Here is a 14,937-nt window from a genome sequence, read left to right as displayed (position 1 = left end):
TTTCATTTCTAGCTGCAGTCACTGTCCACAGTGATTTTGGAGCACAAGAAAATAAAATCTGTCACTGCTTTCATTTTTTCCCCTTCAATTTGCCATGAAGTGTTGGGAATGGATGCCATGATCTTAGTATTATTAATGTTGAGCCAGCTTTTTTAACTTTTTAACTCTCCTCTTTCTCCCTTATTAAGAGACTCTATAGTTTGTCTTCACTTTATGCCATTAGAGTGATTGTTGTTATTGTGGTGCCCCGCTGTTAGTGACTCCATGAACTGTAGCATGCCAGGCTTCTCTGTCCTATACTATCAACCAGACTTTGCTAAAATTCATATTATTTGAGTCAGTGATGCTTTCTAAGCATCTTATCCTCTGCCAACCCTTTTTCCTTTCATCTTCAATCTTTCTCAGAATCAGGATCATTAAAGTGGTATTATCTGCATATCTGAGGTTGCTGATATTTCTCCTAGGAATCTTGATTCCAGCTTGTGATTCATCCAGCCTGACATTTCACATGATGTACTCTGCATATAAGTTAAATAATCAGGGTGATAATATACAACATTTTTTATACTTCTTTCCCAATTTAGAACCAGTCAGTTATTCCATGGCTGGTTCTAACTATTGCTTCTTGACTCTTACAGGTTTCTCAGGAGACAGGTAAGGTGGTCTGGTACTGTCATCACTTCAAAAATTTCCCACAGCTTTTGTGATTCACACAGTAAAAGGCTTTAGTCAATGAAGAAGAATTAGATGTTTTTCTCAAACTCCCTTGATTTCTCCATGGTCCAAAAAATGTTTGCAATTTGATCTCTGATACCTCTGCTTCTTTGAAACCAGATGCTTTTGCATCTGGAAGTTCTTGGTTCATATACTGGTGAAGCCTAACTTTGAAAAGTTTTGAGTATAACTTTACTGACATTTGAAATGAGTGCAATTTGTATATTCTTTGGCCTTGCCCTTCTTTGGGATTGGAATGAAAACTCATATTTTCCTGTCCTTAGTGGGTGTTTTCCAAATTTGCTGACAAATTGAGTGCAGTACTTGAACAGCATCATCTTTTAGGATTTTAAATAGCTTAGTTGGAATTCTGTCACCTCACTAACTTTGTTTGCAGTAATGCTTTCTAAATCCCTCTTGACTTCACATTCCAGAATGTTCACTTCACACTCCAGGATGTTCAGATCTGGGAGGGTGACCATACTATAAAAGTTTTCTGGGTCATTAACATCTTTCTTGTATGGCTCTTCTGTGTATTCTTGCCACCTTCTCTTAACCTCTTCTGCTTCTTTCATGTACTTACCATTTCTGTCATTTATTTTGCTCATCCTTGCATGAATTCTTCCCTTGATAGCTCCAATTTTTCTTGTAGAGATCTCTACTCTTCTCCATTCTATTGTTTTCCTCTGTTTCTTTGCATTGTTCTTATCTCTCCTTGCTATTCTCTGTAACTTTGCATTGAGGTGGGTATATATTTTTCTTTTTCCCTTACCTTATACTTCTCTTCTTTCATCAGTTATTTGTAAAGACTCCTCAGACAACTACTCTGCTTCTTGCATTTCTTTTTGAGATGCTTTTGTACTGGCTCCTGTACAATGTACAAACCTTCATCCATAGCTCTTCAGACACTCTGTCTACCAGATCTAATCCTGTTAATATATTCTTCACCTCCATTGTAAAATCACAAGTAATTTAATTTAAGTTGTACCCGAATAGCCTAGTGGTTTTTCCTTCTTTCTTTAATTAAAGCCTGAATTTTTCAATAAAGGGCTCATGACCTGAACCACAGCCAGCTTCAGGTCTTGATTTGACTGACTGTGTAGATCTTCTCCATCTTTGACTGCAAAGAACATAGTTAACCTGATTTCAGTATTGACCATCTGGTGATGCCCATGTGAAGATTTGTACCTTAGATTGTTGGAAAATGGTGTTCACTATGACCAGAGTGTTCGCTTGAGAAACCTCTGTTAGCATTTGCCCTGATTCATTTTGTACTCTATAGCCAAACTTGCCTTTTATTCTGGGTATCTCTTGATTTTCTACTTTTGCATTCCAATTCCTTATGATGAAAAGGACATCTTTTCTGATGTTAGTTCTAGAAGATGTTGTAGGTCTTCATGAATGGATCAGCTTTGGTTTTCTGGCATCAGTAGTTGGGACACAGACTTGGATTGCTGTGATGTTGAATGGATTTCCTTGAAAACAAACAAATTATTCTTCACTTTTGAGATTGCACCCAAGTACTGAAATTCTTTTGTTGACTCTGAGGGCTACTTCATTTCTTCTAAGGGATTCTTGCCCATAGTAGTAGATATAATGGTCATTTGAATTAAATTTGCCCAATCCCATCCATTTTATTTTGCAGATGTGTTAGATGTTGATGTTTACTCTCACCATATTCTGCTTGATGATGTCCAATTTACCTTGACTCATGGACCTAACATTACAGATTTCTAAGTAATATTGACCTTTACAGCATTGGGCTTTAGTTTCAGCACAAGTCATATCCTCAGCTCAGCAGCATTCCTCATTACCCTTTTGGCATAGCCGCTTCTTGTTTGTTTGTTTGTTTTGTTTTTTTTTTCCCCTAAATTAATTATTGTTGTTATTTTATTGAAAGAAAACTGCTTTACAGAATTTTGCTGTTTTCTGTCAAACCTCAACATGAATCAGCCATAGGTATAAATATGTCTCCTCCCTCCTGAACCTCCCTCCCATCTCCCTCCCCATCCCACTCTTCTAGGTTGATACAGAGTTCCTGTTTGAGTTTCCTGAGCGACACAGCAAATTCCCATTGGCTATCTATATTGCATATGGTAATGTAAGTTTCCATGTTACTCGTTCCATACATTTCACCCTCTCCTCCCCTCTCCCCATGTCCATAAGTCTATTCTCTATGCCAGTTTCTCCATTGCTGCCCTGTAAATAAGTTATTCTGTACCATTTTTCTATATTTCATATATATGCTTTAGAATATGATATTTATACTTCTCTTTCTGACTCACTACACTCTGTATAATAGGTTTAAGTTTCATCCACCTGATTAGAACTGACTCAAATGTGTTCCTTTTTATGACTGAGGAAAATTCCATTGTGTATATATACCACAACTTCTTTATGTATTCAACCGTCAATGGACATCTAGGTTGCTTCCATGTTCTGGATGTTGTAAATAGTGCTGCAATGAACAATGGGATACATTTCATTTTCAATTTTGGTTTCCTCAGGGTATATGCCTAGGAGTGGGATTGCTGGGTCCCATGGTGGTTTTAGGCCTAGCTTTTTAAGGAATCTCCATACCATCTTCCATAATGGCTGTATCAATTTACATTCTCACCAACAGTGCAACAGCGTTCCTATTCTCCACACCCTCTCCAGCACTTATTGTCTGTAGACTTTTTGATGATGGGCATTTTGACCAGTGTGAGGTGGTATTTCATTGTGGATTTGATTTGCATTTCTCTAATAATGAGCAATGTTGAGCACCTTTTCATGCTTTAGTTAACAATTTATATGGCTTCTTTTTGGACTTTCCAGGTGACTCAGATGGTACAGAGTCTGCCTACAATGCGGGAGACCTGGGTTCCATCCCTGGGTTGGGAAGGTCCTCTGAAGGAAGGAAATGACAACGCACTCCAGTAATCTTGGCTGGAAAATCCCAAGGATGGAGGAGTGTGGTAGGTTACAGTCCATGGGGTAGCAGAAATTCAGACACAACTGAGCGACTTCACTTCACTTCATGGCTTCTTTGGAGAAATGTCTATTTATCTCTTTTTCCCACTTTTTGATTGGGTTGCTTGTTTTTCTGGTATTGAGTTGTATGCAATGCTTGTATATTTTGGGAATTAATCCTTTGTCAGTTGTTTCATTTGCTATTATTTTCTCCCATTCTGAGAGGTGTCTTTTCACCTTGCTTATAGTTTCCTTTGCTGTGCAAAAGCTTTGAAAAATTTAATCAGGTCCCACTTGTTTACTTTTGTTCTTATATCCATTACTCTAGGAGGTTGGTCATAGATGACCTTGTTTGGATTTATGTCATCGAGTGTTCTCTATGTTTTCCTCTAAGAATTTTATAGTTTCTAGACTTACAGTTATGTATTTAATCCATTTTCAGTTTACCCTTGTGTATGCTGTTAGGAAGTGTTCTAATTTCATTCTTTTACACGTAGCTGTACAATTTTCTCAACACCATTTATCAAAAAGGCTCTCTTTGCCCCAGTGTATATTCTTGCCTCCTTTGTCAAAAATAAGTTGCCTATAGATGCATGGGTTTATTTCCGGGCTTTCTATTTTGTTCTATTGGTCTATATTTCTGTTTTTTTGTGTCAGTACCATATTGTCTTGATGACTGTAGATTTATAGCATAATCTGAAGTCAGGAAGGTTGATTCCTTTAGCTCCATTCTTCTTTCTCAAGACTGCTTTGGCTATTCAGGATCTTTTGTATTTACATATGAATTGTGAGATTTTTGTTCTAGTTCTGTGAAAAATGCTATTGGTATTTTTATAGGGATTGCACTGAACCTGTAGATTGCATTTGGTTGCATGGTCATTTTAACAATATTGATTCTTCCTACTCAGTATAATGGAATATCTCTCCAATTGTTTATGTCATCTTTGATTTCTTTCATCAGTGTCTTATAATTTTCTGTGTCTTTGTCTCCTTAGGTAAGTTTATTCCTAGATTTTTTTTTTTTTTTCTTTTTGTTGCAATGGTGAATGGGATTGATTTCTTAATTTCTCCTTTTTATTTTTCGTTGTTAGTTTATAGAAATGCAGGTGATTTCTGTGTATTGATTTTGTATCCTGCAAATCTGCTAAATTCGCTGATTGGCTCTAGTAACTTTCTGATACTATCTTTAGGGTTTTCTATGTACAGTATCATGTTATCTGCAAACAGTGAGAGTTTTTCTTCTTTTCTGATCTGGATTCCACTTATTTATTTTTCTTCTCTGATTGCTGTAGCTAAGACTTCCAAAACTATGTTGAAAAATGGTGGTGAAAGTAGACACCCTTGTCTTGTTCCTAGGGGGAATGCTTTCAGCTTTTCACCATTGAGAATAATGCTTGCTGTAGGCTTATCATATTTGACCTTTATTATGTTGAGGTAGGTTTCTTCTATGCCCGTTTTCTGAAGAGTTTTAATCATAAATGGGTGCTGAATTTTGTCAAAGGCTTTCTCTGCATCTATTGAGATCATCATATGGATTTGTCTTTCAATTTGTTAATACAGTGTATCACATTGATTGATTTGCATATTTTGAAGAATCCTTGTACCCTGCCTTGGAATAAACACAACTTGATCATGATGTGAGCTTTTTGATGTGTTGCTGAATTCTGTTTGCTAAAATTGTGTTGAGGATTTTTACATCTATGTTCATTAGTGATATTGGCCTATAGTTTTCTGTTTGTGTGTGTGTTATCTTTGGCTGGTTTTGGTATCAGGGTGATGGTGGCATCATAAAAAGAGTTTGGAAGCATTCCTTTCTCTGCGATTTTTTGAAAGAGGATAGGCATTAGCTCTTCTCTAAATGTTTGATAGAATTCTCCTGTGCAGCCATCTGGTCCTGGTCTTTTGTTTTTTGGGGAGATTTTTGATAACAGCTTCAATTTTAGTGCTTGTAATTGGGTTGTTCAAAATTTCTATTTCTTCCTGATTCAATCTTGGAAGACTGAACTTTTCGAGGAATCTGCATTTTTTCCAGGTTGTCCATTTTATTGCCATATAATTGCTCATAATATTCTCTTTTAATCCTTTGAATTTCTGCATTGTCTGTTGTAATCTCTTCTTTTTTAATTTCTAATTTTTTTTTTTATTTGATTCTTCTGTTTTTTTTTTTCTTGATGAGTCTGGCTAAAGGTTTGTCAATTTTGTTTATCTTCCAAAGGATCAGCTTTTAGTTTTATTAATCTTTACTACTGTTTCTTTCATTTCTTTTTCATTTATTTCTTCTAAGATCTCTATGATTTCTTTCCTTCTACTAATTTTGGGATTTTTTTTTTCTTCTTTTTCAAGTTGCTTTAGGTGTAAAGATAGGTTGTCTATTCTATATTTTTCTTGTTTCTCGAGATAGGATTATATTGCTATAAACTTCTCTTTTAGAGCTGTTTTTGCTGCAACCCATAGGTTTTGAGTAGTGTTTTCATTGCCATTTGTTTCTAGAAATTTTTTTATTTCACTTTTGAGTTCTTCACTAACCTGTTCATTATTTAGAAATGCATTGTTTATCATACATTGACATGAATCAGCCATGGATAAACAACCACTACAATATTGTAAAGTAATTAGCCTCCAACTAATAAAAATAAATGGAAAAAAAAAAAAAAAAAAGAGAGAGAGAGAAAAAAAGGGGGATGAACAAAAAAATTAAGGAGAGAGGAGTCAAACCAGTTTATATTTTATAGAGAGATAACTGAGTAGCCATCAAAATTAAATCTGTTCAAAGAAATGGTTGGAAATATTGATCAAAATTAAGCTTGGGAAAAAAATTAAACACATGTTTAATACCTATGTGTTTGTGTTTCTTAGAGTTTTCTTCTTGTAATTAATATCTAGTCTCATAGTATTGTGGTCAGAGAAGATGCTTGATACAATTTCAATTTTCTTAAATTTACTGAGGTTTGATTTGTGAACCACGATGTGGTCTATCTTGGAGAATGTTCCATATGCACTTGAGTAGAAGGTATATTCTTCTGCATTTGAATGGAATGCCCTGAAGATATCAATGAGATCCATCTCATCTAAAGTATCATTTAAGACTTGTGTTTCTAATCAATTTCCTGCTTTGATGTTCTGTCCATTGGTGTAAGTGGGGTGTTAAAGTTTCCTACTATTATTGTGTTACTGTCAGTTTCTCCTTTTATGTCTGTTAGTATTTGTCTTTATGTATCAAGGTACTCCTATGTTGGTTGCATAGACATTTATAATTGTTATATCTTCTTCTTGGATTGAACCCTTGATCATTATGTAGTGTCCTTCCTTATCTCTTGTAATCCTCTTTGTGGTATGGTTTGTTTTGTCTGAAATAAGGATTGCTACTCCAACTTTCTTTGTTTCCCATTTGCATGGAATATATTTTTCCATCCTCTCACTTTCAGTCTATATGTGTCTTTAGGTCTGAAGTAGGTTTCTTGTAGACAACATATATATGGGGCTTTTCTATCAATTTAGCCTGCCTACATCTTTTGGTTGGAGCATTTCATTCATTTTCATTGAAACTAATTATTCATATATATGTTTCTATTGCCATTTTCTCAGTTGTTTGGGGTTGATTTTGTAGATCTTTTTATCTTCTCTTGTATTTCTTGACTACATAAGTCCATTTAACATTTGTTGTAAAACTGGTCTGGTAGTACTGAATTCTCTTAACTTTTGTTTATCTGAAAAGTTTTTGACTTCTCCATCAATTTTGAATGAGATCCTTGCCAGATACAGTAATCTTGGTTGTAGTTTTTTTTTTTTTTCCCCCTTTCAGTACTTTAAATATATCCTGCCATTCCCTTCTGGCCTGCAGAGTTTCTGCTGAAAGGTCAGCTGTTAAGCATATGAGGTTTCCGTTGTATGTTACTTGTTTCTTTTCCCTTGTTGCTTTTCATATTCTTTCTTTGTGTTTAAGCTTTGTTAGTTTGATTAGTATGTGTCTTGGCATGTTTCTCCTTGGGCTTATCCTGTATGGGACTCGTTGTGCCTCTTGGACTTGATTGACTATTTCCTTTTTCATGTTGGGAAATTTTCAACCACAATCTATTCAAAATTTGTCTCATACCCTTTCTTTTTCTCTTCATCTTCCAGGATCCCTATAATTCCAATGTTGGTGCGTTTGATATTGTCTCAGACGTCTCTGAGACTAGTCTCAGTTATTTTCATTCTTTTTACTTTATTCTGCTCTTCAGAAGTTATTATCACCATTATATCTTCCAGTTCACTGATTTGTTCTTCTGCTTCAGATATTCTGCTATTGATTCCTCCTAGAGCATTTTTCATTTCAGTAATGGTATTGTTTCTCTCTGTATGTTTATTCTTTAATTCCTCTAGGTCTTTGTTAACTGATTCTTAGTTTCTCCACTTTGTTTTCAATGTTTTTGATCATCTTTACTATCATTATTATGAATTTTTTTTTTTTTTTTCCAGGTAGTTGGCCTATTTCCTCTTCATTCATTTGGACTTCTGTGTTCCTAGTTTGTTCCTTCACTTGTGTGGCATTTCTCTGCCTTTTCATTTTTTTTTTTTTTTTTTTTTTTAACTTGTGTTTGAGATCTCCTTTTCTCAGGTTTCTCGGTTGAATTATTTCTTCTTTCTGGTCTCTGCCCTCCTAAAGTTAGTACAGCGGTTTGTGTAAGCTTTGTATAGGGCGAGATTTGTGCTGAGTTCTTTTTGCTTTGTTTTGTTTGTTCATTTTGTTCTGTTTTGTTTGTTTGTTTTTCTTCTAATGGGCAAGGCTCAGTGAGATGGTAATCCTGTCTACTGATGATTGGGTTTCTATTTTTGTTTTTTTGCTGTTGTTGTTTAGATGAGATGTCCTGCCCAGGGTGATACTGGTGGTTGGATGACGCCAGGTCTTGGATTCAAATGGTTTCCTTTGTGTGAGTTCTCACTATTTGATGTTCCCTAGGGTTAGTTCTCTGGCCGTCTAGGGTTTTGAAGTCAGTGCTCCCACTCTGAAGGCTCAGGGCTTGATCTCTGGTCAAGAATGAAGATTCCACAAGTGGTTTGTTATGGCATTAAGTGAGATTAAAACAAGTACACAAAAGCATGAAACCAAACAGCAACTCCAGACAAATGGCAGTTACAAAATCAAGCACATAATAATTAAAATAATGGAATATATACACATATATATATATATACACCCATAAGCAAAGTCAAAGCAGTCCAACAGAAATAAAGTATAGTAGATTCCTAACAAAGGAAATAACAAATTGCGTTTATGAGTTTAGAACAAAACTAAAGCACAAGTTGGAAAACAAAACTATAACAAAGTGCCAAGTGGTGAATAAAGCAATGAAAACAAAACTAAAAAAATATATTGAGAGGAAAGGAAAGAAGCAAAAGAAAGAATGAGTACATATGTAAAGCTAAACAGAGGTAGATGAAGAAGATTTATATCCATTAAAGGTTAACTGCAAGGTGAAAAGAACAGAAGGAAAGGAAAACAAAGGAATAAATGTAGAAAAAATATAATAGGGTTAAACATTAAAAATTAAAATTTTAAAAAAAGAAAAAAAGAGGAAGAAGAAGAATGAAAAAAAAAGGAAAAGAAAAATCTCGACAGAACTGCAAAAGCCCAACCTAGAGGCAGAGGTTTATAACAACATTAAAAAGTGTGACTGAATATGCATATATACATATACACCCATAAGCAAAATCAAAACAGTTCAACAAAAATAAAGTACAGTAGATTGACCTGGCAAAGGAAGGAAACCAAAAATTATGTCTACCAGTTAAGAAAAAAACTAACTAAAGCACAAACTGGAATTGCCATTTGGAGAATAAAGCAATGAAAATAAAACTAACAAATAGGTTGAGAGGGAAGGAGATAAAGAGGAGAAAGAAATAATAGATATACAAAGGTAAACAGAGGTAGATAAAGAAGATTTATATACATTAAAGATTAATTGCAAGTGGTAAAGAACAGTAGGAAAAGAAAACAAAGGAACAAATGTATAAAAAATAATAATAGGTTTTAAAAACTCAAAATTAAAATTAAAAAAAAAAAAAGAATAGGAACAATCCACGGAACTGCAAAAGCCCAGTGTAGAGGCAGAGGTTTATAACAACAATAAAAAATGTGATTGAGGAAGAAAAACTCAAAAGTTTAGTTAGATTTCATAGTGCCAATAAAATCAACAACTGCAATGAGGGGAGGGGGGAGGGAAAAATATTCAAAAGCATGTACAGAACAAGTCAAAACATAAGAATAATAAATGTTTTTCTTGAGTCAGTACTGTCAGAGTCCTTTCCCTCACTGGGAGTCACAGTCTACCTCACATTCCTAGGATACCCTCCATCACTGTGCTGATCTCTGGACCTTCTGCAGGAGCAGCTCAGATTCTAATCTGGTCCTACCCCTGTGTGTTCTTACCTCCAATGTCTACAGCTGTCAGAACTAGTGTGTTTTCTTTTGTGGGAACTCTCAGTGTCCTCTGATATATTCCACAGACACAGACTTTGCCTAGTTAAGTGTGTGGAGCTAATCTGCAGCTTACAGAGCTGTTGGGAAGTTTTTTAGTCTTCTTCCTTAGCCACACTGCCCCTGGGTTTCAAGTGTGGTTTTGTTTCCACCTATGCTTGTGGGTCGTCCACTGGGGTTTACTCCTGGGCTGTCCTGGAGGACTTAGGTTTGCCCCCATGAGGGCAGGTGTGGAGGTTGTGCACCTGTCTTGTTCGCAGGGTTTCTGGCAGCCCCACTTTTTGCCCTTTCATACTGCCCATGGGATTCTCTGGACAAAAATACTGGAGTGAGTTGTCTTCTCCAGTTGACCAGATTTTGTCAGATCTCTCCACTATAACCTGTCCCATCTTGGGTGGCACTGCCAGGCATGGCTCGTAGCTTCATTTACTAAAACCTCTTTGCCATGACAAGGCTGTGGTCCATGCAGGGGAAATTAATTTTATGCCAATAAAAAATTTAAAAAAGAGAAGAATGATATAATGAACCATATATATATATATATATATATATACACACACACATATGTATATACATATACATACATATACACATATGTATATGTATACCATATATATATACATATAAGTATATGTATGTGTGTGTGTATATATAGACAGATAGATAGATAGATATAGATATAGATATAGATACACACATTTCTCTTTTTTCTCTCAACTTCTTTAAAACAAAAGCATTATATAAGGTAATGATTATAACAATATATTGTTGGTTTTGTAACATATATAAATGAAATATATACAAAATAATAGCATAAGGAAGGAAAAGGAAAAATACTAGACAGAGCTATTCTCACCAAAATTTCAATATACACTGAAGTAGATTCTGATGGATTAAAATGTATGTGGCAAGATCTCAAGTAGCCATTATTAAATAAGCATATATATTTTTAAAAAGTCATTAAAAGTATTAAAATACTATACTGGAAAATATTCAGTTAACTCAAAAAATGTAATAAAGGGAGAACAGAGAAATAACCACTATGATATATACAGGAAACAAAAAAGTAAAATGATACAATAAATATAATTATATCTATATTAACAATATTACTGTTATAACGGTGCTATTGGATTATTGAAATTAAATAGCTATTAATGAATTTGGGCTTCCCTGGTGGCTCACCTGGTAAAGAATCCACCTGCAATGTGGGAGACCTGCATTCATTCCTGGGTTGGGAAGATCCCCTGGTGAAGGGAATGGTTACCCACACCAGTACTCTGGCCTGGAGAATTACATGGACTGTAAAGTCCATGGCGTCACAAATAGTCAGACACGATTGAGCGACTCTCACACATTCATGAATTTATTAGAAAAAAATCTAATAAAAAGCAGAGGCTGTCAGAATGAAAAAAACAAAAACAAAAACAGGAAAGCCAACCATATACTAGCTATAGGAGACATACTTTAGACTCAACATTCAAATAAGGTAAAGTTAGGATATGGAAAATCATATATCATGCAAAAGCAACTATGAGCAAGCTGGAGTGGCTATATTAATATCAAACAAAAGTTGATTTTAAAGCAAAACATGTGACTAGAGATAATGAGCAGGTTTGATTGCATTTTAAACATATCACAAAGCTGTAGCAATTGTAAATGTACATGCATTTAACAATGGTGCCTCAGCATATATAAAGCAAAAGGTGACAGGATTGAAGGGAGATATAGATAATTCACAATAATAGTTGATACTTAAACACCCCACTTGCACTAGTGTATAACAAGAAGAAATAGAAGATTTGAACAACAGTATAAACCAACTAGATTTAACAAACTTCTATGTAATACTCCACCCAACAAAGTAGAATATGCATTCCCCTCACATATATCTGGAATATTCTCTGATATAGGCCACATAAAAAGACATAAGCCAAGTCTAAATAAACATGCAAGGATTGAAATAATACAAGTTATGATCTCTGGCAATAGAGTAAGATTAAAAATCAATAATAGAAGAAAACTTGGGAAATTCAGAAATATATGGAAATTAAATTTATGTATTCCTGCTTTAACATAAAAAACATAAAAATATAACATAAAATTGGTTTATGTAGGCTTCCCTGGTATCTCAGTTGATAAAGAATCTGCCTGCAATGCAGAAGACTCTGGTTCAGTCCCTGGGTTGGGAAGGTTCCCTGGATAAGGGAAAGGGTACCCACTCTAGTATTCTGGCCTAGAGAATTCCATGGACTATATAGTCCACGCAGTTGCAAAGAGTCAGACACGACTGAGTGACTTTCATTTCACTTCACTTCATTCCTGCATAAACAATGGGTTAAAGATGGAATCACTAGGGAAACTGAAAAACACTTTGAGATGAATGAGCATGGATATACAGCATATCAAAACTTGTGGAATCATTTAAGTTAAGGCTTATAAGATAATCTATAGCCTAGATTCTTATATTTTATATTAAAAATATCTAAAAATAGCAATATAACCTTCTACCTAAGACAAAAACAAGAGTAAACTATATATATGCTAGCAAAGTAAGAATATAATAAAAACCAAAGAGGAAATTTATAAAGTTTAGTATAGAAAAACAGACAGAATCAATAATACAAGTTAGTTTTTTTAAAAGATGAAAAGTTAATAATATTTAACTAGACTAACCAAGACAAGAAAACTCAAATGATTAAAATCTGCTATATTCTCATATAATTTTTATTTCTGTAAAAATGATATTGTGTCTTGCAAACAATTTATTCTGTTCTGAGGCTTGCCTTTGTTTTATTTATGTTTTCCTTTACTGTGTAAAAAATTTAGTCATATGATATTTATTTATTTTTGTTTCTATTTTCATTACTCTAGGAGATGGATGAACAAAGATCTTGCTGTAGTGTATACCAAAGAGTGGTCTATGTTTTCCTCTATGTGTTTTATAATGTCCAGCCTTAAATGTATACTTCTTTAATGCATTTTGAGTTTATTGTCCTGTATATTGTTAGGAAATAATCTAATTTCACAATTTTACTGTCCAGTTTTCCCAGCACCATTTATTGAGGGAACTATTTGTTTTCCATTCTTGTCTCTTTTGTCATAGATTATATAATCATAGGTGCATGAGTTTATCTATGGGCTTTCTTTTCTATTCCACTGATCTATATTTCTGTTTTTATGCCAGTACTATTCTGTTCTGGTTACTGTAGTTTTGTAGTATAATATAAAGTTTGGGCCTTTAATTCCTCCAGCTGTTTTTCTTTCTCAAGGTTACTTTGACTCTTCAAGATCTTTTGTGTTTCCATACAAGTTTTAAAATTGTCTATTCTAGTTTTGTGAAAATGTCATTGGCAATTTGATAAGGATTGCATTGAATTGGTAGGTTGCTTTGGACAGTATAGTTCCTTTCATGTTATTGATTCTTCTCATCCAAGAACACGCTTTATTTCTCCTTCTGTTTGTGTTTACTTTGATTTCTTTTATCTGTAACTTTTAGGCTTCCAAAGTGGCTCAGTGGTAAAGAATTCACCTGCCAAACAGGAGACAAATTTTCAATCCCAGGGTCAGGAAAATCCCCTGGAGGAGGAAATTGCAACCCACTCCAGGATTCTTGCCTGGGAAACCCGATGGATGGAGCAGCCTGGCACACTGCAATCCATGGGATAGTAAAGAGTCAGACACAAGTGAGCAACTGAAAAACAACAATTTATAGCTTATAGCTTTCTGAGTGCAGGTCTTTTACTTTCTTAGGTTAGTTTATTCCTATGTATTTTGCACTTTCTGTTGCAATGTTAAGTGGAATTGTTTCTACAAGTTCTCATTCTGATGTCTTCTTTTTATTGTTAGTGTACAGAAATTCAGGAGATTTCTGTGCATTAATTTTTTATCCTGAAAATATACCAAATTCATTGATTGTTTTCAAGTAGCATCTTTAGCAGACAAATGGATAAGGAAGCTGTGGCACATATACACTATGGAATATTACTCAGCCATTAAAAAGAATTCATTTGAATCAGTTCTAATGAGATGGATGAAACTGGAGCCCATTATACGGAGTGAAGTAAGCCAGAACGATAAAGACCAGTACAGTATACTAACACATATATATATGGAATTTTAAAAGATGGTAACGATAACCCTATATGCAAAACAGAAAAAGGGACACAGATTTAGAGAGCATCTTTAGTATTTTCTATGCATAACATTATATCATCTGCAAACAGTGACCATTTTACTTCTTTTCAACTTTGGATTACTTTTATCTCTTCTTTTGCTCTGATTGCAATTGTGAGGACTTCGAAAACTATGTTGAATTATAGTGTCAAGAATGGACATCCTCGTTTTGTTCCTGATCATAGTGGAAATGCTTTCAGTTTTTCACCACTGAGAATGTTTCCTGTACGTTTGTTGCATTTGAAGTTTACTGTGTTGAGGTAGGTTCCCTCTGTTCTCATTTTCTGGACAGTTTTTATCACAAATGGGTATTGAAATTTGTCAAAATCTTTTCCTGCATCTATTGAGATTATTATATGGTTTTTATATTTCCATTTGTTAATATGGTGTAATATAGTTCAATTTGTGTTTGTTGAATCATTACGTCCCTGGGATAAATAGTAAATAGATAGATTATGGTGTTTGATCCTTTTAACGTGTTGTTCTATTCTGTTTGCTAGCATTTTGTTGTGGATTTTTGCATCTATGTTCATCAGTGATATTGGTCTATAATTTCCTTTTTTGTGTGATATCTTTGTTTGATTTTGGTATAAGGGTGATTGTGGCCTGTAGAATGAGCTTGGAGTGCTCCTTCCTCT

This window comes from Dama dama, chromosome 30 (assembly GCF_033118175.1).
Source record: "Dama dama isolate Ldn47 chromosome 30, ASM3311817v1, whole genome shotgun sequence".
In the NCBI taxonomy this organism is placed as follows: Eukaryota; Metazoa; Chordata; class Mammalia; order Artiodactyla; family Cervidae; genus Dama; species Dama dama.
The sequence above is the reverse complement of the archived record's forward strand: the minus strand, read 5'-3'. Positions refer to the sequence as shown.